The 21,144-nt window shown below is 39.8% G+C and overlaps 1 protein-coding gene and 1 pseudogene across 1 annotated transcript in view; both read right to left on the bottom strand.

The window, feature by feature from the left end:
* Positions 1-21,144, bottom strand: part of MAGI2 (membrane associated guanylate kinase, WW and PDZ domain containing 2) — a 1,152,561-nt gene that overhangs the window by 922,251 nt on the left and 209,166 nt on the right. The window lies entirely within an intron of this gene.
* Positions 1,320-3,434, bottom strand: LOC118666046 (annotated as a pseudogene).

The following is a 21,144-nucleotide window of genomic DNA, read 5'->3' on the forward strand; positions in this document are numbered from 1 at the left end:
AAATAATCTTACCTAATAATAGACAAACATGCAAATTGACCATACCTTCACTATGCCTTAAGCCACGCTCACCAGCCAATCAGAGTGACTATATGCAAATTAACCCAACCAAGATGACGGCCGGTAGCCACGGAGCAGAAGCAAGCAGAAGGCTTGGTTGCCCCAATGATGGAAGAAGCCAAGCTTCCCGGCCAGCTGCTGCCTCCTCTCAAGGCAACAAAGTTTCAATTATAGAAGGTAAATAAACCCCAGATACCTGCTTCCAGTCGCCATGGCCATGGAGCTGGAGCGAATAAAAACAAAAAAAGGAAAGGCTGGGAGCTTCAGTCGCCCGGGTGCTTGGTCAGTCTGAAAACAGCCATCAGCCCCTCACCCAGGCTTGCCAGGCACCCAGTGGGGACCTTCAGCCTGAAGGGGGTGTGGGCAGCCTGAAAATGGCCCTCAGCCCCTCACCCAGGCTGGCCAGGCACCCAGTGGGGATGAAGGGGGCTTGACCAACCTGCAAACAGCAATCAGCCCCTCACCCAGGCTGGCCAGGCACCCTAGCGGGACCCCCACCCTGATCCAGGACACCCTTCAGGGCAAACCATTTGGCCCCCACCGTGAACCAGGCCTCTATTCTTCTATATAATAAAAGGGTAATATGCAAATTGACCCTAACAGCAGAATGACTGGGAATGACTGGTCACTATGACACACACTGACCACCAGGGGGCAGATGCTCAATGCAGGAGCTTTCCCCTGGTGGTCAGTGCGCTCCCACAGGGGGAGCTCTGCTCAGCCACAAGCCAGGCTGAAGGCTGCCAGCACAGCAGTGGTGATGGGAGCCTCTCCTGCCTCCTCAGCAGCACTAAGGATGTCCGACTGCAGCTTAGGCCTGCTCCCTGCTGGCAAGTGGACATCCCCCGAGGGCTGCCGGGCTGCCAGAGGGATGTTTGACTGCAAGCTTGGGCCCAATCCGCCAGGGAGCGGGCCTGAGACAGCAGGTGGACATCCTCCGAGTAGTCCCAGACTGCAAGAGGGAATAGGCCGGGCTAAGGGACCCTCCATGAGTGCACAAAGTTTTGTGCACCGTGCCTCTAGTAAATTATAATTATGTTGCAGCGGACAAAGATGGCTATATACCACCTTACATATTTGCAGGAATTGGTCATCCCTGTTATTTTTTGATGCTATGCATTTTTAGAATCCCATGTAACTTTTTTCTTGTTCCCTTGCAGCTCATCAATTCTTTGTTGTGGGATTTTCAAAAAAGTGCTTTACAAAAATTTAATGCCTAATTATATCAAAAAAAAGGGAATAATCCAACATATGGCACGTTTAATCACAGAGCTTTATCTAGCTAAATTAGGCACTTGCAATAAAAATATATTAGTGAGTTATTTTCTGCTAAATTTTATTATGAACTATGCGTATTCTTTATTTTATTCAATTCATAGTAAATATTCTGAGACCCTAAGAACACAGAGGGTGATGTAAATTAATTTCTATCATTAAAATTGAGTCTTTGGTAATAAGTATAGTGTGGCTGTGGGTGTACAATAGAAATATCCCCCAGAAGTCAACTACTAATCTTCAGATAAAGCTATTTTCTGAAATTATTCTAAAAGGCAGCCTAAACTGCATTCTGGACTTCAGGAGAGTGTAACATAGGGTAGGTAAATTTTATAGGGATAATGTTTTTAAAAAATGAGAACAAAGGGAGACAAGTCTAGGTGCGGCTTCTCATGGATTTGTACATAAAAATTGTTAGAAGTGGAGGGGACCTTAGATGTATAAAACAGACTCCTTTAAAAAAAATATTATTTCTTTATTGCCTTAAGAACATTGTGGGGGAAGGTCAATGGGGAAAAAAGGAGACATATGTACTACTATCTGTAATACTTTAAACAATAAAATAAAATTAAAAAACCTATGCTGAAAAAAGAACACCATGTTAAACTATGAACAGCATTTCCAATAAAACATGAAAAGATTTGTGTTGTATCTACAAAATTTAAGTTTCTCCTATAATAAATGCTGTATTTCTTTTAAACTAGAAAGACAAGGAATGTTATGCTCAATCTGTACATTCCCTCAGCAGCATTAGCCTGGAAGACCTCAACATTTAAATTGGACAATCATAGATGTGAATTTCCTGATCATCTCCAACAGACACAATTTTTCATCCATTCCCATTGTATTTTACTCCGCGAACCTGATCCTGGTGGTTGATAGTATGACTGCAGGTCCTCCTTCCAGCATCCCAGACGTTTACACTTTTGTCAGATGGACTGGAAACAAAGTGAGGATAGAACGCCACATTCAGCCCCAGGATGTGTGGTCACTCTGAGTGCCAGCTAAGTTGGCAGGTTGTACATCATAGATCTTGATGTAGCCATCATCTGAAGCACTGATGAAGAGTGAGAATTCAGGGTAAATTCCCAGTTGCAATATCAAAAATATTGATGCTTTTGTCTATAGCCCTCACTGGGCAGATACTTCCCATCAGGACTATATGTAATACTTAGAATGAATTTTCCACTCATGCCCAAAGAATATTCCTTTTTCCCACTTTCTACACCAAAAATGCTCCCTTTCCCCACAGGCGTTCCTGTACCAGATACTGGGAATCAGGTGAAAAGGCCAAAGTCCAGGCATCCACCCATCCTGCATCTATAGACTTTATCTGTTTGCCCTTCTCCAAGTCCCAGAAAGGAATGTGAGCATCGCAAGAACTGGATGCAGCCATTGGTCAGGGGGTGGCTCATGCCCACAGACACCATGAGCCCAAGGATGTCCCTCCAGACTCCACAGCATGCTCAGCCTCTCATCACGCCATTTCTAGACCATTACCAGGTCATTCAGGGACCCTGTGACTACTGTCTCAGAGTTTTCTTTCTTGTTTGTCCCCCAGGCCATTAACCAAATGGCATTATCATGGGCCTGCTCTTGTTTGAAAAGAATATTGTACTGGTTGGTCATTTCCTCAGATAAGGATGAAGCACTAAAGGCCGGGCAGCTCTGTCCTGTGATGGGAGGCTCCTTACCTAAGAAGACAACATGGTCCTTCTCTGGAAAAGTTCAGTTAGGACGGTCCATCCATCTACCAGGACAGGGACCTCTCCCACAGACACAAGCCCTCATCTCAAGGAGGCACAGAATATTCCCAGGGTGCACCCTGAGAGGCAACAGGATAAAGGGAGTCACAGAATCCACCTCAGGCCTGCTCGGGTGCACCCTGCTTCACCTGCCCCTCCCACCTTGCAGGCCATCAGCAGCCCCTGTGACAGCACCTCCCACCAGCCATGAAAAGACCGACTCACAAACTCCTTTGTTAGATCCTTGTCCAAGGCTTCAGGTATCTGAAGTCCAGAACACTTACAGTGTTATAGCAGATTGTGAGGGAAAACAGGAAAAAGAAAAAAGAAAAAACAAAAAACAGTCTAACTGAAATTCAGGGAAGCCACCTCAGAAAAGTTGGAGACAATCAAGAGTGAACAAATTAAGAACCCCTGGGGGTACAAGGTAAAGTAATGGAAATAAAGTGTGGTTTCTCATTTAAAGGTAAAGATGAAAGGGCAGATATGGAAAAGAGACTGTTTAACTGTTGGAGTGTAAAAGAATATCAAAGTGCATATAAAATACACATAACCAACAAAGCATCAAACAGATTCATATGTCACTAGGGCAAGAAATATTATTTGAAATACAATCTGAAAGGCAGAATTACACTTTTTCATCTACGAAAAACATTTTATCTCACTGACAGTGTTTTTGTCAAGGTTCGTATTTCTCCTGTGGCTAATGTTTGTAAAGCACTGTGTGCTCTTTGGTAGGAAGGATTTATAAATGAACACTAAGTCAGTGTCTGAATAAATGATTTTTAAAAGAACCAAACTTCAATTTTAAGATTTAGTTTGGTTTAAAAAAGTACTCCTGCTTTTGAGATTCAAGGTAGGCAAATCTATGTTATTTTCCTAAAATTAATTGCCAGCACAAAACACAGAAGTTTTTTTCTGAGCCCAGCAGCAGAGTTTGGTGGATCCCAAGCCTGCATGGTAAGCCCAGTGGACTGGGGAAGTGCTCTCAAAATACTAAATGTCTAGGCCCCACCCCTGACATACTGAGTCTGGATCTCAGGAGATCCCAGAACCTGTTAGATGTATAAAGTCCTCCAGGTGTTTATGCATAGCAAACAGGTTAGGGAATTACAGGTATTGTCCAGACCTGACTTTGATCACCCAAATCATCCATGCTCTACAAACATAAGGAGACATTAGTGCTTACTGAAGAGAGACATTCACCTCTCTCTTATTGCAAGATAAATCAGAGTTGAAGTATCAATTTCAACCTTTTATTATCCTCAGACAGAACATTGATTTGAGATTTTAAAAGGCTTTCTCTACAACTATTATTATTATAAATGTCTTGATAAAATCATTTCTATTTTATTCATCTTCGTATCTTTAGCACTTGGCACACACTTTGGCTAAATCCAGACAAATAAGCTATCATCTAGTCATTTACAGAAAAAAAATATGTAATAGTAAATAAAAATATAAGATTTCAGGATTTTAGTGGGAAAGATAAACAATAAACTCAGAAACAAATAAATATCTATTTATTTTTAAAGGACAATTTAAAGAAATGATAAGAACTGGGAGTAAAACAGGATCACATGATAGAAGGTAAAGAGAGCTGGGACAGGCAAGTATTTATTTAAATGGATAGTCAGGGAAGGTATTTCTGAGGAGATGAGCTTTGAGCAGACAGCCAACAAGTGAACATCAGGGGATGGGATGATCCAGGCAGGGGAACAGTGAAAGCAAAGGCAAAGTACAGAATGAGTTTGAGAAACACGAAAAAGGGCAAATATATGGAATATCGAGAGTCAAAGGTAAAGTGGTAGGGGATTCAAATATCCAGCAGTAGAAACAGGGAATGGAGGTGGTGCTCTGACCTAGAATGACTGGAAAGCTGGCCTGAGGCAAGGCCGTTTGCCTTGATGGTGAAATGCGGCAATGGCTTTGGTTTCTGTAAGACCTGTGCTCCAGGACTGGCTTCACTGATTACTAGGGCAGTGACCCTAGATATACATCTTACCCTAACTCTAATTACCTTCTTTGGTAAAATAGGGATTATAATAGAGCAATAATGCTATGAATAAGAATGCTTCATAGCATTGTTATAAGGATTAATGAGAAAATGGATGTTAAGTGTTTAGCCAGTGCCTGGCACTTAGGAAGCACTCTATAAACTTCAGCTGTCACTATGATGGACAAGGGTTTCTTTCTACATTAAACACATTACAGCATGCATATGTGCATATATAAACATATAAATTTATGTTTTTTCAATCTAAAATAGTACAAACAATGCTAATGAGGTATGGATGGAACAACAAATAAGTGATCAATTATTTGTACTACAAACTCTTGGCTGGTAAACCCTGATCTTGGAGTGGTAGCCATAGTTACTGCTTATGCAGTCTCTTCCAAAATAGAACTAAATCAAAAGCAGACTCTTCTACACTAATGTAGTCTCTGATCCAGATATAGACTCCTGACAATTTTAGCTGGGAGGATGGTTCAGCTGACAAGGCTAAGAAGCATATAGTTACTTTGGTTCTGGAATATTCTAGGCTTTCCCGAAAATACTGTGCCCAGGTTTGTCCTGATTCACACTGAACAACCTAACATTTCATTCCTTGCTCATTTGAGAAAGAACAACAGGAATCTAGAGTACATGAGCTATTAAGTGAAATATGACAGCTATCTGTGCTATATGAACTACCAAAGCAGAGCCTTTGTAGTAAGTTTTCTCATTGGCTGGCAGACATATTTCTTCAATTATTCACGTATCTAATGATAAGATTGCATAAACTAACACATACTATATGGTGCTTGCTACGTAGTAAGCATCAAATAATTGTTTCTATTATTAGGCTATGGATGACCATGCAAAATGATTTTCCAAAATAGACTAATTCTTTTTTTAACAGCATTTACAATTTTTTCTTTCATATTCTTTGTTACTTAACTTATCAGGGTGACATTGGTTAATAAAATTACATAGGATTCAGGTATACAATTCTATATATAATACATTATCTGAATATTGTATTGTGTGTTCACCACCCTGAGTTGAGTCTCCTTCCATCACCGTTTACCTCCCATTCACTTCCTTCTTCCTCCCCCCACACCTCCCTTTACCTCTGGTAATCACCATACTATTGTCTGTGTGTCTATGAGTTTATGTGCTATGTATGTGTGTGTGTATATGTTTTGCTTAATCCCTTTATCTTTTTAACCCAGCCCTTTAACCCCTTCCCTTCTGATAGCCTATAGATTTATAAGCCCCACCCAGTCTTCCTTATTTGGAATGCCAGGAGATCCCATATATGTATGTTTTAAAGAAGCTTCCCAGTGATTTTGAGGTGTTTTGCTAAGTCTAGCCTTGCAAGCCTATGCCTTTTCTGAATCTATGAGAAAATAAACACATTTTGTTGTACCCTTTGGCTTTTTTTATGTGAATGTGACATTTAAATAAACATAATATTCATAACCCTTTCATTTAAGTATACAATATAATCCCCTTATGACTTATCAATCAATAGTCCAAATATTCATTTCCAAATTGAATCAGGGGGTTGCATTTCTTTTCTATGGAGCATTTTCCCCCTCTGAATACCTAATAATGTTTCACTTTCTGAAGAATGTTTGACTCCAAAGGTTGCTTCAGCATTAGCAACAACCATATTCTTTTATTTGGGAACTAGAGGCCCAATGCATGAAATTCGTACAAGAGTAGGCCTTCGCTGCCCTGGCTGCCTTGATTGCCCTCACAGCTCCAGCTTCATCCAGAAGGTCATCCGGAAGGTCAGCCGGAGGGTTGTTCCACTGTTCTGCCTTTAGGTCAATTTGCATACTACACTTTTATTATTATAGATGCTTTCAGTAATTTTTATATCATTTAAATCTAAGTTCTCTTAAATATAATGTGTTTTATAAGCCACTTATTGTTTCATACCTTCCAGGAACTTCATTTAGTCATCCACTCAGCACCTGCTATTGAATGCCCACTAGGCTGTTAGAAGCCCGGGTGAGAAACAGACCTAGATCTGTCCCTCATGGAGTTCATAGTTTATCTGTTAGGGTACAGGCAATAATAGAACAGTTTTACAAATGGAGAACACAAATTGTGATAAGATATTTGAAGAAAAACCTCCTGGAGTCATAAAATCACATAACAGGGTGGGCATGGCCTCGTTAGAGGGGCTGCAGGGAAGACTCCGAGGAGTGAGCTCAGAAATGCGATGAAAGCATCAGAGTCAACTAGATGAAGAGGAGGGAAATGCATCTATTTGATGGGAAATAAAGACCCTGAGAGGCTGTAAGAGAAGGTGGGTGTGGTAGAGGCCTAAGAAGAGATTGTGGGAAGAGAGGTTAAGACCAGGAGTGAGGTCTGGGACGAACTTGTCCTAAACACAGCCCTGGCAGAATTTTTTTTTTTAATATATATTTTATTGATTTTTTACAGGGAGGAAGGGAGAGGGATAGAGAGAAACATCGATGAGAGAGAAACATCGATCGGCTGCCTCCTGCACACCCGCTACTGGGGATGTGCCCACAACTAAGGTACATGCCCTTGACCGGAATCGAACCTGGGACCCTTCAGTCCGCAGGCCGACGCTCTATCCACTGAGCCAAACCAGTTAGGGCCCTGGCAGAAATTTTGTAAAAATTTCTATTGAATTTTCTATTGAGGTTTCAAATGTTCAATTCTATAATACATCATCTCTATATTGTAATGGCAGGGCTTTAAGCAAAAAGAGTTAGAGGATCAGATTGGCACTTGACTTCAGTGGAGGAAGGGCTGAAGAAGAGCAAAGCAGAGATAGATTAGTAAGTGTTCATGCAAAGCATCAGATTCATGGATAAAGCCTTATTACTTCCACGGCTGCCTTTCCCTGGTGATCTAGTATCTAAAACTAAAGTCCCTGCATTTTCCATGCCAAAACAGAATAGTTAAGAAATGTAAAATCTCAATTAAAAGAAGAAAGGTAAAATAACTATTTATATGCCATCTTTTGCCAACAATTTTTAATAATCACTTTATAATATACTAGAAGCCCGGTGCACAAAATTCATGCACTTGGGGACGGGGGGGGGGGGGTGTGGTCCTTCAGCTCGGATTGCAAGAGGGTACAGGCCAGGCCTAGGGACCCCACTGGTGCACAATTGGGGCCAGGGAGGGATGCGGGAGGTTGGCCAGCTGGGGAGGGACGGCAGGAGGGCTCTAGGGCATGTTGTCTGGCCTGTCTTGCTCAGTCCTGATTGGCTGGGCCCCAGCAGCAAGCTAACTTACCGGTCAGAGCATCTCCCCCTCTGGTGGTCAGTGGACGTCATAGCAACTGGTCGACCAGTCCACTGTCTGCCCCATGGTGGTCAGTTCACATCATAGCGACTGGTCAACCGGTTGACTGTCTGCCCCATGGTGGTCAGTGCACGTCATAAAGAGCAGTTGAGCAGCCTTAGCATATCATTAGCATATTGTGCTTTGATTGGTTGAATGGCCAACCGGACACGTAGCATATTAGGCTTCTATTATATAGGATTTTTTCCTTTTGCATTCTAATTTCTAACTAAATTCCTTTTTGGGGGAACTTTTAATGTTTTATTTTCTTATGTAAGAAAGCAATATACTTATAGAGGCCCATTCACAACTGTCAGGGTTTATAGATAATGCTTCTTTGAATATCTTTCACCAGGTGAAAATTAGTTTCAGTTTATCCTAATCAGATAAAATTTCTATTTGTACCTTTTCAAAGACAATTTTGAAAGTCTTCAATGAAATATTCATTGAATCTCAGTGATTAAAAAAATCTTGATTTCAGCATTTGACAAAAGAGCAAAGAAAACCCAAAATATCAACTTTGCTGGATGGCATTTGCATGTCAAGCTTCCTTTTCTTGACTTGAAAAATATTACTTTATTACCAATTTGATTGCATTTGATCTTGTTTTGATTGTCTATGAAGAATGTTTCTCTGCTAATGCTGGTAAAATACAAAAAATTGGGACAGAATCACCTTGAAGAATTACCAACAAATGTAATACCAAGTCACACTATTACTATTCCTGACTGTTTTTAAGAAAAAAAATATGTCAATGGCTAAATTTTATTTTACTTTCTTGTGCTTCTGGAGATTTAAGTGTCAAGTATGATTGGCATGGGAAAGCTTTTTAAGTTGGCAGTAACATTGTCTCAAGTAGGATGGCCAAGTGGACATAGACAATGAATTATTCTCTGGCTACCTTGTTTAGCCTCTTCACTCACACCTGGCCAACATTACTTTTTTGTCTTTTGGTGTTTGTTTTTTGTGTTGTTTTTTGTTTGTTTGTTTTTTTCCATCTCTGCTCATTTCTTATATACTTTCTGCTTCCCTGGAATGGTCGGCTGCTCTTTTGTTCCTTAAATGCCTTCTCCATGAAAGGCAACAAAACTACTCTGCTAGGGCAAATCTATTTTGTTTCATGGCTTGTGCAATTCCCTCCAGGCTATATTCTTCTTTTCCTTATGTTTGGCCCACCTGTGGAAAGGATCGGAACTGTGTTGACATTCCATAATGTGTTCAGGTCACCATCTGTCTTTGTTATTTTGAGCTTATTAAAAATTTCACAAGGCACGTCCCACGACATCAAAATAATAGTGATAATGCCAGCTGGTTGGCAGGCATGGGCCTATGAGGCTGACTCACTGTTAATGACTTTGCTCCATGCTTTGCTTATTTGCAGGTGTAGCTTTTAATTGATATCTCAATGTTCTGAGGTAATGGATAATCAAATCCATACATGCTTTTATGTATCCATTTATTTATTTATCTATTCATTCCTGTGTTCATTCAACAAGTATTTATTCAGTATCTTCTATATACCTAGTACTGTGCTACACCTTGGATATCAAATAATTGAAAGCACATAAAACAAGGTCCCTGATCTCTTAGAGTTAACTCCAGTGCAGTGGGGGGCTGTGAAAGATATCAGTGAAGGACTTGGAAAGAAAAGAATGTCATGGTTCCATATAACAAGGAAATTTAACAAGACTGGTGGGGAGGTGGGAAAGGAGCCCTCAGAGATGGCAAAGATCAGATCTGAGAAATGACAAAGATCAGATCAAAGTCAAAAATGATGGGGGCAGAGATGTGTAGGGATCCTATATAATAAAAGGCTAATATGAAAATAGACCAAACGGCTGAATAACTGAACCAACCAAACAACCGAACAACTGGTTGCTATGACATGCACTGACCACCAGGGGGCGTGTGCTTCTGGAACAAGGCAGGCATCGGCCTTGGTGGGATGGTGGAGCGGGTGAGCGGGGGGTGCCAGACCAAGGTGGGGCGCCAGTCACTGTCATTAGGGTGAGCCTCTGGTGGTTACTGAAAATTCTTTGCTCCTGTGTGCCATGGTTCTGCCCGGCACTCTCACCCTCTGCCAGCACCAAAGCTGCCACTCGCACCCACTGCCGGTGCCCAGTGCCAGTCCCATCACTCGGCGCCATCAGAGGGTGCAAGCGGTCGCTGCTGGCCCTGATTGCCTCTGAGGGTTTCTCCATTAACCTCTCTTCAGAAGGGTGATGAGGGCAGCAGCCACCACTTGCACCCACTGAAGGCGCCAGCCCCACTTGCACCCGCTGCTAGCTCCAGCCCCAATCGCTCTGCACCTTCAGTGCATGAGAGCTGTGGCGGTGGGAGCGGGGCTGCCAGCAGACAGGGGACTGGGGGCCACAGTAGGAGGGGCTGGAAGGGGGCGTGGTGGATGGGCTGAGACCCACCCCTGTGCCGACCACAGCCTCGTGGCCCACAGTTCCTTCCAAGGTGTATGAATTCGTGCACTGGGCCCCTAGTGTTCTATAAAGAAGAAAGAGTATATGCAAAGATTGTTGGCACAGTGTACACCTCTTTCAAGGGACTGAAAGAGAAAAGCCAATGTAACTGAACTCTACAGTAAGAGGAAGAATGGTGTGCAATACCCTCTAGATTCAGGTAGGTGCAGGGCAGTAACAAGGCTCTGTGGGCCTTGTTGAAAACTGGGTCTTCATCCTACTAAAACGCATTTAAAAAATCACAGACTTGTTACAATCCATACAGAACAAGAAATGGAGCGTTGATTCTGCATCTGCCTGAGATCTTTCAAAATCAGACTATCATGTTAGCAAGCCGGCTACCTATATAAGGTTTGGTATTAAATTTTCCTATTTTGAAAAGAGTAACTACTAAATTTCTGAATACTAATGAAAGCCAGATGGAGTTTTATTTTTTTATTATAGTCAATCACAATAAATAAGTGCACATCAAACAACTTCTCACAGATCTTATAAAGCATTAAATAAGTGGCTTCTTTAGTTGTTTTTCTTTTCCTTTTTTAAAATTCTCAGTGCATTTTAGCGTAACTAATGGACATATTTATTAGTGAGTAGTGAAACATATTAATACTTTAAGTGCCCAATGACAAAAACCACAGATTTTTATGTGCCCTATGTTAATAGCAATCCTGACTTTTGAAGGCTTTCCAACTGTGATCAAAGCAGTCTAGACAGTTTTTTAAAAATATATTTTTATTTATTTCAGAGAGGAAAAGAGAGGAAGAGATAGAAACATCAATGATGAGAGAGAATCACCGATTGGCTGTCTCCTGCACACCCACTACTGGGGATTGAGCCCACAATCCAGGCCCTGACCGGGAATCGAACCGAGACATCCTGGTTCTTAGGTTGATGCTCAACCACTGAGCAACACCGGCCAGAGTCTAGACCAGCCGTGGGCAAACTACAGCCCGCAGGCCGGATCTGGCCCGTTTGAAATGAATAAAACTAAAAAATAAAAAAGACCGTACCCTTTTATGTAATGATGTTTACTTTGAATTTATATTAGTTCACACAAACACTCCATCCATGCCTTTGTTCCGGCCCTCCGGTCCAGTTTAAGAACCCATTGTAGCCCTCGAGTCAAAAAGTTTGCCCACCCCTGGCCTAGACAGTTTTTAAGTATCCAGTTCACACTGCTCATTCGTGAATATGCTAAGCCATTCAGTTCTGGAATCCAAAAGAGTGAGTCTGATTCTATCTGCATTCCCATATTCAAAATAATCCCAAAAAAATAAATCTAAAGGAGGGAAGATATGCAAGACTATAAACAAACACATTTTAATGACAATAGAGAAGAAAATCAGATACTTGGTCAACCCGCCAAGACCCAAGTTCAGGAGGTTGAATGTTCACTCTTCTAGCTGACAACATAATTAACACCTACAACTGCTTCAGACACACACTCCCTGTAGTGTTTTAATCTTTATTACTATATTCACAGCTATAAAAAAAATAACATAATACGGAATTATAAACTCATGTGCTGTTCAACTGTCAGACGGGATCCTACTTTCCTTTTATAAGATAGTGCTGAATATTTACAGAAATATACATGTTCAAAGAATAATAATCCCCAAAGGAAAGCTATTAAGGATTTTCTAAAGATCAGGAACAACATTAACAAAGGAGGCAATTACAATCACATCACAGATAACAAACTCATTGTTTTATCAAGAATGGGATGCTTGTCCTATGATTTTGCTTGATTGTTAAAACAGATTTCACACAAGCATCTAGAGATCTTGATTTAAATCTCAAAGATATTTTTAAAATATATTTTTATTGATTTCAGAGAGGAAGATAGAGGGAAAGAGAGATAGAAACCTCAATGATGAGAGAGAGACAATGATTGGCAGCCTCCTGCATGCCCCCCACTGGGGATCAAGCCTACAACCTGGGCATGTGCCCTGGACCAGGAATCGAACTGTGACTTCCTGGTTCGCAGGGCACTGCTCAACCACTACACCATGCTAGTTGGGCAAATCTCAAAGATTTTTAATATAATTATTAGAAAATATTGATACTTCATCAAGTATAAACTGCCTGCAGATAAGTTTTCAGATATCTTTGGGTCAGATAGGCAGCATTCTAAGAAGGCCCCTAAGCTTCCACGCCTGGAGTACACACCCTCATACTTCCCTCCCCTTGCATGTGGGCAGGACTGCGAAATGTGCTGGAAGAACCACATCCTAGATGAAGTGACATCATTCAGCACAAGCACTCACTTATGGTACATGATTGACTGCCTTGGCCAACTGAAGAGATTCTCTTCTAGCTTCAAAGAAGAAAACTGCCACAGTGCGGAGGGGGCATTTGGCAGGGAATATGGTGGAGGCTGTTGGAGTGGGAAATACCTCCTGCCTGACAGCCTGCAAGCTGAGACTGCCCCCTGGCTCTCAGTTCTATATGCAAAAGGAGCAAGGGGCAAAACTCTGGCAACAACTGGTCAACTTGGAAAAAGACCCAAGTCTCTGATGAGACCAAGGCCCCAGCCAGCACCTTGCTTTCAGCCTGGTGAGACCCTCAGCAGAGAACTCAGTTCACCAATACCTACATTTTTTGATCCAGGAAAATTGTGAGATAATAAATGTGTTGTTTTAAGCTCCTATGTTTATGCCAATTGTTGTGCATCAGTAGAAGCTAATTGTTCAGTATTGTGAAAAATCTGTCATTTAACCTTAAGGAGTCACTAAGACCAATTTTTTTGACAGTCCAAATAAAGGTAAGCAGAAGTTTTCTGATAGTATAGATAATAAAACATACTATAGCTAGTGCATGCATGGTACAAAAGAAAGACCACTGAAATCATAGTATGAGAGACCTAGTACCAGCTTATGCAATTTTTATGAGTCTTAGTTATTTCATCGGTAAAAGCGAAAGTATACTACAACTCAGTAGTCCATGCTGTAAGCAGCTCTCCTAGTGATTATCAGGCTTGCTGAAGTTTGAGAAGCTCTATTTCACGTATACAAGAAGTTTACACCTTTTTGTTGTTCCTTAACACTTTCCCACAGATGTGAATCCAGGTTTTGTAAGGTCTGAAGTTAACACAATTTAGGGAGCCCTACTCCCCCAAAATGCAAATTAGAAATTAGTTGTAGGATCTTTTGAAGACAAGTGCATAGGAGGGCCCTGCAGCTAAAACTTACAAGTTTCATAGAAAATCTGTTACTGCCTTCCATTCGTTTGGTTCCTTATTCATACCCATTTAACTCCAAGACCCTGGACACAACCCACCTCTACTCTTTCTCCTTCCTATTCAACCTTTTCCTCTCTACTCATTCTTCCCCATTAGTGCTGAAACAGTCACCTCTTTTACCCTCAAAACAAGAGTATGCTAAAACAAGAAATAAGCAAAAAAGGCCCAGTCAAATGATACAAATAAAAAAGCATATTCTCCCCCTTCAAATCCACGTTTTCCTAAATTTGCAGTTATTTTTTTCTATGTCTTCACTGCTAAATTTCTTCCATGTGTGGTCTAAATTTGCTATTTCTTTTTTCTCACTTCTCAATCTATTGTAAGGTGGCTAAAACTGTTCTCACAAAAGAAATAAACAACCTCCTTCCTGCTAAACCTGTCTCGTTGAATCTCTTAGCGGCATTTGAACTCCCCCTCCCCCAACACACTTTTTTTTCAGAAACATTTTAAAACACAGTGAAAGGTTTAAAGTGTATAATGGTTACATATATGTCCACCACTAGATTCTTCAATGATACTTAACACTTTGCCATTTGCTGTGTGTGGGTGGGTGTGTATTTTGCTTAACAATTGTGCAGGTAAATTGAAGGTATCATGAGATGCAGACACTTACAAATTCTTCAGTTTGCAACTTCTAAAAATAATGACACTTTCTGATAACACCATACACCATTCTTACAGCTAAGAAAATTGACACTAATTTGCTAATATTATCTGCCACACAGTACATATTCATAATTACTAATTGTCCTTAAAAATGATGTTTAGCTGTGTTACTCATTTTACATTCTCATACTCAGGCGTCATGCAATGCATTTGGTTGTTATATTCTTTAACTCTTTAAATCTTAAAAAATCATTCTATTCCCCGCCTCCCACCCCCCCAGCCTCCGGGATAACATTTACTTTTGGAACATTCTAGGTCAGTTGTCTTTGGAATGACTCACGTTCTAGATGTAGCTAATAGATTCATTGTGTTTTCATATATTATTCCTTCATCTTCAATATTTGCTGAAGCATAGGAGGTGAGGCTATAGAGGCTTAATGAGATCCAGTTTGAAATTTTTGAGATTTCTTCATAGGTGATACTGGTTACTTCACATAACCCCTCTAAAGGAGGCCCCTAATGTCAGATGGCTCTACTATTAGTGATGTTAAATGTGATCATTTGGTGATGGTGGTGTCTGGCAAGTTTTCTTTCTAAAGATACCTTTTTTCTCCTTTGCAATTAGTAATCAACCAGTGGGGTGCTATTTTGGCATTTACAAGTAATCTTCCACCTAATTTTATTGGCATCCATTGTTGAGGTCTTGCCTGAGTAAATATGTCACTAAGGATACAGAATGGCCCCTTCTTCTTCTTGAAAAGTTTTCTACCCTTGGCATCAGCAATGATTTTACAAGACACTCATCTTCAACTCCCCCCCACTTCCATTCCAGTCCTTTTAAAAATTCCTTTGCTTCTATTTCTTCTCAGATATTGTTATCCCTCAGAGTTCCTTCTGCTAATTGGAAAATTTTCCCACAATTATGGAAGTACCTAAGTTCTTGAGAAAGGCAAATGTGAAAAGTGAATGAGAATATATGGTTCTAATTGTGTCTCTTTTAAAGCTTATTTTATCATCCAGGGAAAGGAGCAAGTGGTCTCCAAATATTACCAACAATTAGGTTAATATATGAGAGAGAGAGAGAGAGAGAGAGAGAGAGAGAGAGAGAGAGAGAGAGAGAGAGAGATGAGAGAGAAACATGGACTGGTTGCCTTGCACCCAGACCAGGGATTGAACCCGCAACTTGGATATGTGCTCTGACCAGAAATTGAACCCACCGACTTGGTGTACGGGACAATGCTCCAACCAACTGAACCACACCGGCCAGGGCTAACATGAGGACTTTTAAGTATCATTAATGTTCCTATCAATATAGTCACACTAGCAGAACAGGAACTCTGTCCTGTTCATGGCCATATACACAGAACCCAGTGTTGGCCTCGCCAGCTTTCAGAAATGTGTCTGAATGCCGTGCTGAAGCCCCCTACAGGGGGTAATTCATATTCCCTTATTTTCATATGTTCAAAAAGTATATCAAAGAATCATACAGCATTTTACTGGATTATGATTAGATTTTTTTTTAAAAAAGATTAGAACTCATAACCAAATTAATAGCCACATTAACAATAAAACCTATAGAAGACATACAGCTGTTAAATTCAATAAAAACTTAGCAGGGTGTGTAATTATTCATTTTCTTCTTTGTAATCTTTAAATCCCCACTTTCAGTCCCCAAATACACTCCATAAATACTGATCATTGTCTCTCTTGTTTGCACTAAATAAAACATGTTAATTTCAATTAGTGAATAAAACATGTTAATTTCAATTAGTGCTTATTCAAAATTCACTTTTACTTAATGTGAGAAAGTAATAACTAAGATAGAACAATATTTTACACAGAATTTGATTAACTACAGAACTTAAGCAGAGAGGTCACCTCCATCTACCTCCTAAATTATTCAAGAATAATTATTTTTTCAATAGTGACTTTAAAGTACTGTAAGTTCCCAGTATGCATTTAATAATAAAAAGTAGATTGATGTATATTTTATAGAGTTTTCATTTAGATGTATCTAACATTTTAAATATTAAGTTATTCAAAATATTTGATTATCCACAACATACTATTTCTTAAATTTCTGGCTATATGGGGGGATTAATGTTCATTGTTATAAATGCATAGAATTATAGCTAACTATTTCAAAGTTCACTTAATTCAATAACTCTGTCAGAGAATAAACACGATCATAAAAAACTCCACTGAGATTTTTTTAAACCGAACCACTTAGAATATACAGATCCATCAGAAGGTTGACTGGGATAAGAAGTTTGTAGGCATGTTTTGAACAATTTGATCTTCAATTAAAATAAAACTCCATGGAAGAAAATAAATATTTAGATAAGAATTATATATAGTATACTCATTCCATTGGCCAGTGTTCTTAGTAGCCTAACCTTTATGTTTGTTTTGATTACAAAACAATGACCTAAAATTCATTTTATGGGGCACTCCCTCACAATATACAACATAAACCATCATAAATTTTATGTTTGTTTTTAAAGAGTAAAATCAATCAACTTATTGGGTACAGTTGGAGGGTGTACTAGTTTGCTAGGACTTCCGTAACACAGTACCAAACACTGGGTCAATTAGAACAACAGAAATGTGTTGTCTCACAGTTATGGAGGGCAGACGTCTGAAACCAAGGTGTCAGGAGGCTGTGCTCCCTCTGAGGGACCTAGAGAAGGATCTGTTCTAAATCTCTAGCTTCTGGTCATTCCTTGGTCTGTAGCAGCTTAACTCCAACATAAATGCAGCGATTTCCCTGTATCTACATTTTCCCTTTTTATAAGGACAACAGTAAAATCTGATCATGGGCCTTCCCTACTCCAAAGGGTCAAAAGTTTGGTGCCTGGACAACTTCTAGATGGTTTATAAGCAGAAACTGGTTGTAGATTCCCAGGAAACACGTGCCTGGACAAGGGTTAAGGCTCTAAGAGCACCCACTAAGGTATGAAGAACCCACAGGGCACACCTATCAAAATTGTAACTTGCGGCAGAATGATTACGTTAACCTACAAAAACAAAGACTAGCTGAGATAAATCTGAAAATTTAGAGTGAAGAGGAAGGAACTTGTGCTATTAAATATTAAAGTATCCTGTACATCAGTTTAATGTGTTCAGAGACACAGAAACATCAAACAGATCGTCAACCTCAGAGGGAAGGCAGGGGAAGGTGGGAGAGGGAGTGGTAAGAGATCAACCAAAAGACTTGTATGCATGCACATAAGCATAACCAATGGACACAGACAATAGGGGGATGAGGGCCTGTGCTGGGGGATGGGAGCAGGCTGGGAGAGTTCAATGGGGGGGGGGGGGGGAGGAGACATACTAGTATGTAACACTTTTAACAAGAAACAATTTTTTTAAATATATTTTATTGATTTTTTACAGAGAGGAAGGGAGAGAGAGATAGAGAGTTAGAAACATCGATGGGAGAGAAACATCGATCAGCCGCCTCCTGCACATCTCCCACTGGGGATGTGCCCACAACCCAGGTACATGCCCTTGACCGGAATCGAACCCGGGACCCTCCAGTCCGCAGGCCGACACTCTATCCACTGAGTCAAACTGGTTTTGGCAACAAGAAACAATTTTAAAAAATAAACTTTCTTATTAAAAAAGCATACTGCAAACCTAAAATAATTAAAACATAATATTATACAAAATCAACAGTAATGGAACAAAATTTATACTTCTTTAATGTATAGTAGAATCTAAGAACTCAATATAAAATAAAGCACAGAGCACAAAACAAGGATTCAGTAAATCACATTTTCCAAACAATGAGTCAAAACCATTAATAATGTTTTAAAATCAATTTTGTGGACCTCAGTCAGTTTGAAAAAAAAAAAAAGAATTAAAAGAGAATGAAATGGGATGGGATGGGATGGGATGGGATAGGATGGGATAGGATGGGATGGGATGGGATGGGATAAGAGGGAATAAAATGAAATAGAATAGAATGGAATAGCATAGCCACAGTAGAATAGGGTAGGGTAGGTTTGGATAGAATAGAAGAATAGAATAGAATAGAATAGAATAGAATAGAATAGAATAGAATAGAATAGAATAGGATAGGATAGGATAGGATAGGATAGGATAGGATAGGATAGGATAGAATAGAATAGAATAGAATAGAATAGAATAGAATAGGAGTAGAGTAGGATATATAAGAATTTACCACAAATATTAAGGATAAAAATTATTCTTGACACTTTATTTCAGTTACAGATGTGTGTTGAATGTATATGTGTGTCATGTGTATTCTAGATTGTAAAATAAAATTAATTTTAATGTGGGTTGTAATAAAAATTAGATGCCTCTCTAATAAATTATTTGGGATGATTAATTATTTGGGAAATATTTATTTGTATCATTGGTTTATAAAAATAGCTACAAAATATGCATTAGTGAATTTTATAAATCACTATAATAAATGTAGGCAGACATATACGTGATCTCTGAGAAAGAACTTTAGAAGGACAAAGATAAGGAAGAGATCACAAAGAAAAGTACCGCACGTTTTAATTCACACACACACACACACACACACACACACACACACACACACAGTAGTTCAGAAAGTAATAAGTGAAGAGAATACAAATAAACTGGGGAAAATAACTGCAACAACAACAACAAAATAAAATATCCTTAATCTGTAAAGAAGACTTAGGAATCAATAAGGAAAGCATTGATTCTATCACAAGTAGATAATTTACAGAAAGACAAATAACTGACTAAAATGTTTACTTTCACTTAATAATCATTCAATAAAAAATTAGACAATAAAATATTCTGTTCCTTATCAAATTTTGCAAGGGCTATTGAAAAAGATATAAAAATGTCTAAGGCAGCATAATTTGATGCACACTATTTGAACTCAAATTTGGCAATATATCAAAAACAATGAGATGTTATTCTCTTTGACCAAATAATTCCATTGTGCAACTTCTTCCTACAAAATAGTTTGAAATATGCATCATGGTTCAGTTATTGATCTTATCATTGCTTGTAATGGTGCTAATTATATGCTGCATATGCCAAGTAGGTGGAGCAACCTGCAGTAGATGCACATTTTCATTCGAATAAATTTTAATGGAATGGGAAAAATTATCTTCTACATGTGAGAAAATCTGAATTAAAACTTTATATTTGTTCTGAGGAAAAATTATTAGAGGGAAACTTACCCTACCCTTAGTGGTTTTCTCTGGATAGGGAGACTAGGAGTAGTTTTCTTTTTTGTTTGTTTGTTTGTTTCTCCATTTGTTTATACATCTTAGGTAGGTGCATATGGCAACTCAAGTTAATCTTAAAATATCGTCTCTCTTGCCCCCTCCCTCACGTGGCTTTAGTACTGGGTCTCAGGATTTCTCTAGTGAGAAATGCCTAAAGGTGTTGTAAACTCTGAAGTACAATTAAGCATTCCTGTAGTCGCATTCTATTTTGTTTCTCAGTGTGTTTTTTTCTCAACATAAACCTTAGATACTGTATTCACTTTTAATATTTTAATTTATTACCCATCTCACCTATGAACAGAATTTGAAAGATATAACAGACCTGCTCCTATTAAGCATGAATGAATGAGTTAATACCATAAAAAGGTAACAGAGCTTGCTAAGTAAATGTACACGTCATCTCTTCTGTGTTAGGATAAGGCATTTTTATTGCTTTTTATTATGTATGAATGTGATGCACTCTGTGAGGAAGGACTTGCTGCTTAAGCAGGGGTGCCCCAAGTTGCCACGCCCAAGGTCATGTCCCATCCTGGGAGTGGCCAATATGCACTAACTGACCCAGGTGGAAGTATTAAAGACCTCACCCTCTCAGCTGATTTAGGAAGATGCTGAAGGACCACTGTAGGCCCGGAGCGTCATGTGAGGTTGGGCTATACTGCAGTTTGACCTTTCTCTCTGGATGATATTTCTTCCTCCCCTCCATTCCACAGATGTTAGCCTCAAGGATATCCCATCTAATAAGGAGGAAATACGTTAATTGACCTTCACACTGTCACAAAGATGGCGGCGCCCACAGCCAATAAGGAGGGAATATGCTAATTGATTGTCCTGCCCTCAAAGATGGTGCCCACAGCCAATAAGGAGAGAATATGCTAATTGATTGCCCCACCCTCAAAGATGGTGGTGCCCACAGCCAATAAGGAAGGAATATGCTAATTGGTTGCCCCGCCCTCAAAAATGGTGGCGCCAACAGCCAATAAGGAGGGAATATGCTAATTGATTGTCCTGCCCTCAAAGATGGTGCCCACAGCCAATAAGGAGGGAATATGCTAATTGACTGCCCTACCCTCAAAGATGGTGGTACCCACAGCCAATAAGGAAGGAATATGCTAATTGGTTGCCCCACCCTCAAAGATGGCAGTGCCCAGTCCCCTCAGCCCAGCTGGGGTGGCAGGCGTGGCAAGGC

This window comes from Myotis myotis, unplaced genomic scaffold (genome assembly GCF_014108235.1).
Source record: "Myotis myotis isolate mMyoMyo1 unplaced genomic scaffold, mMyoMyo1.p scaffold_m19_p_11, whole genome shotgun sequence".
NCBI classification, from domain to species: Eukaryota; Metazoa; Chordata; class Mammalia; order Chiroptera; family Vespertilionidae; genus Myotis; species Myotis myotis.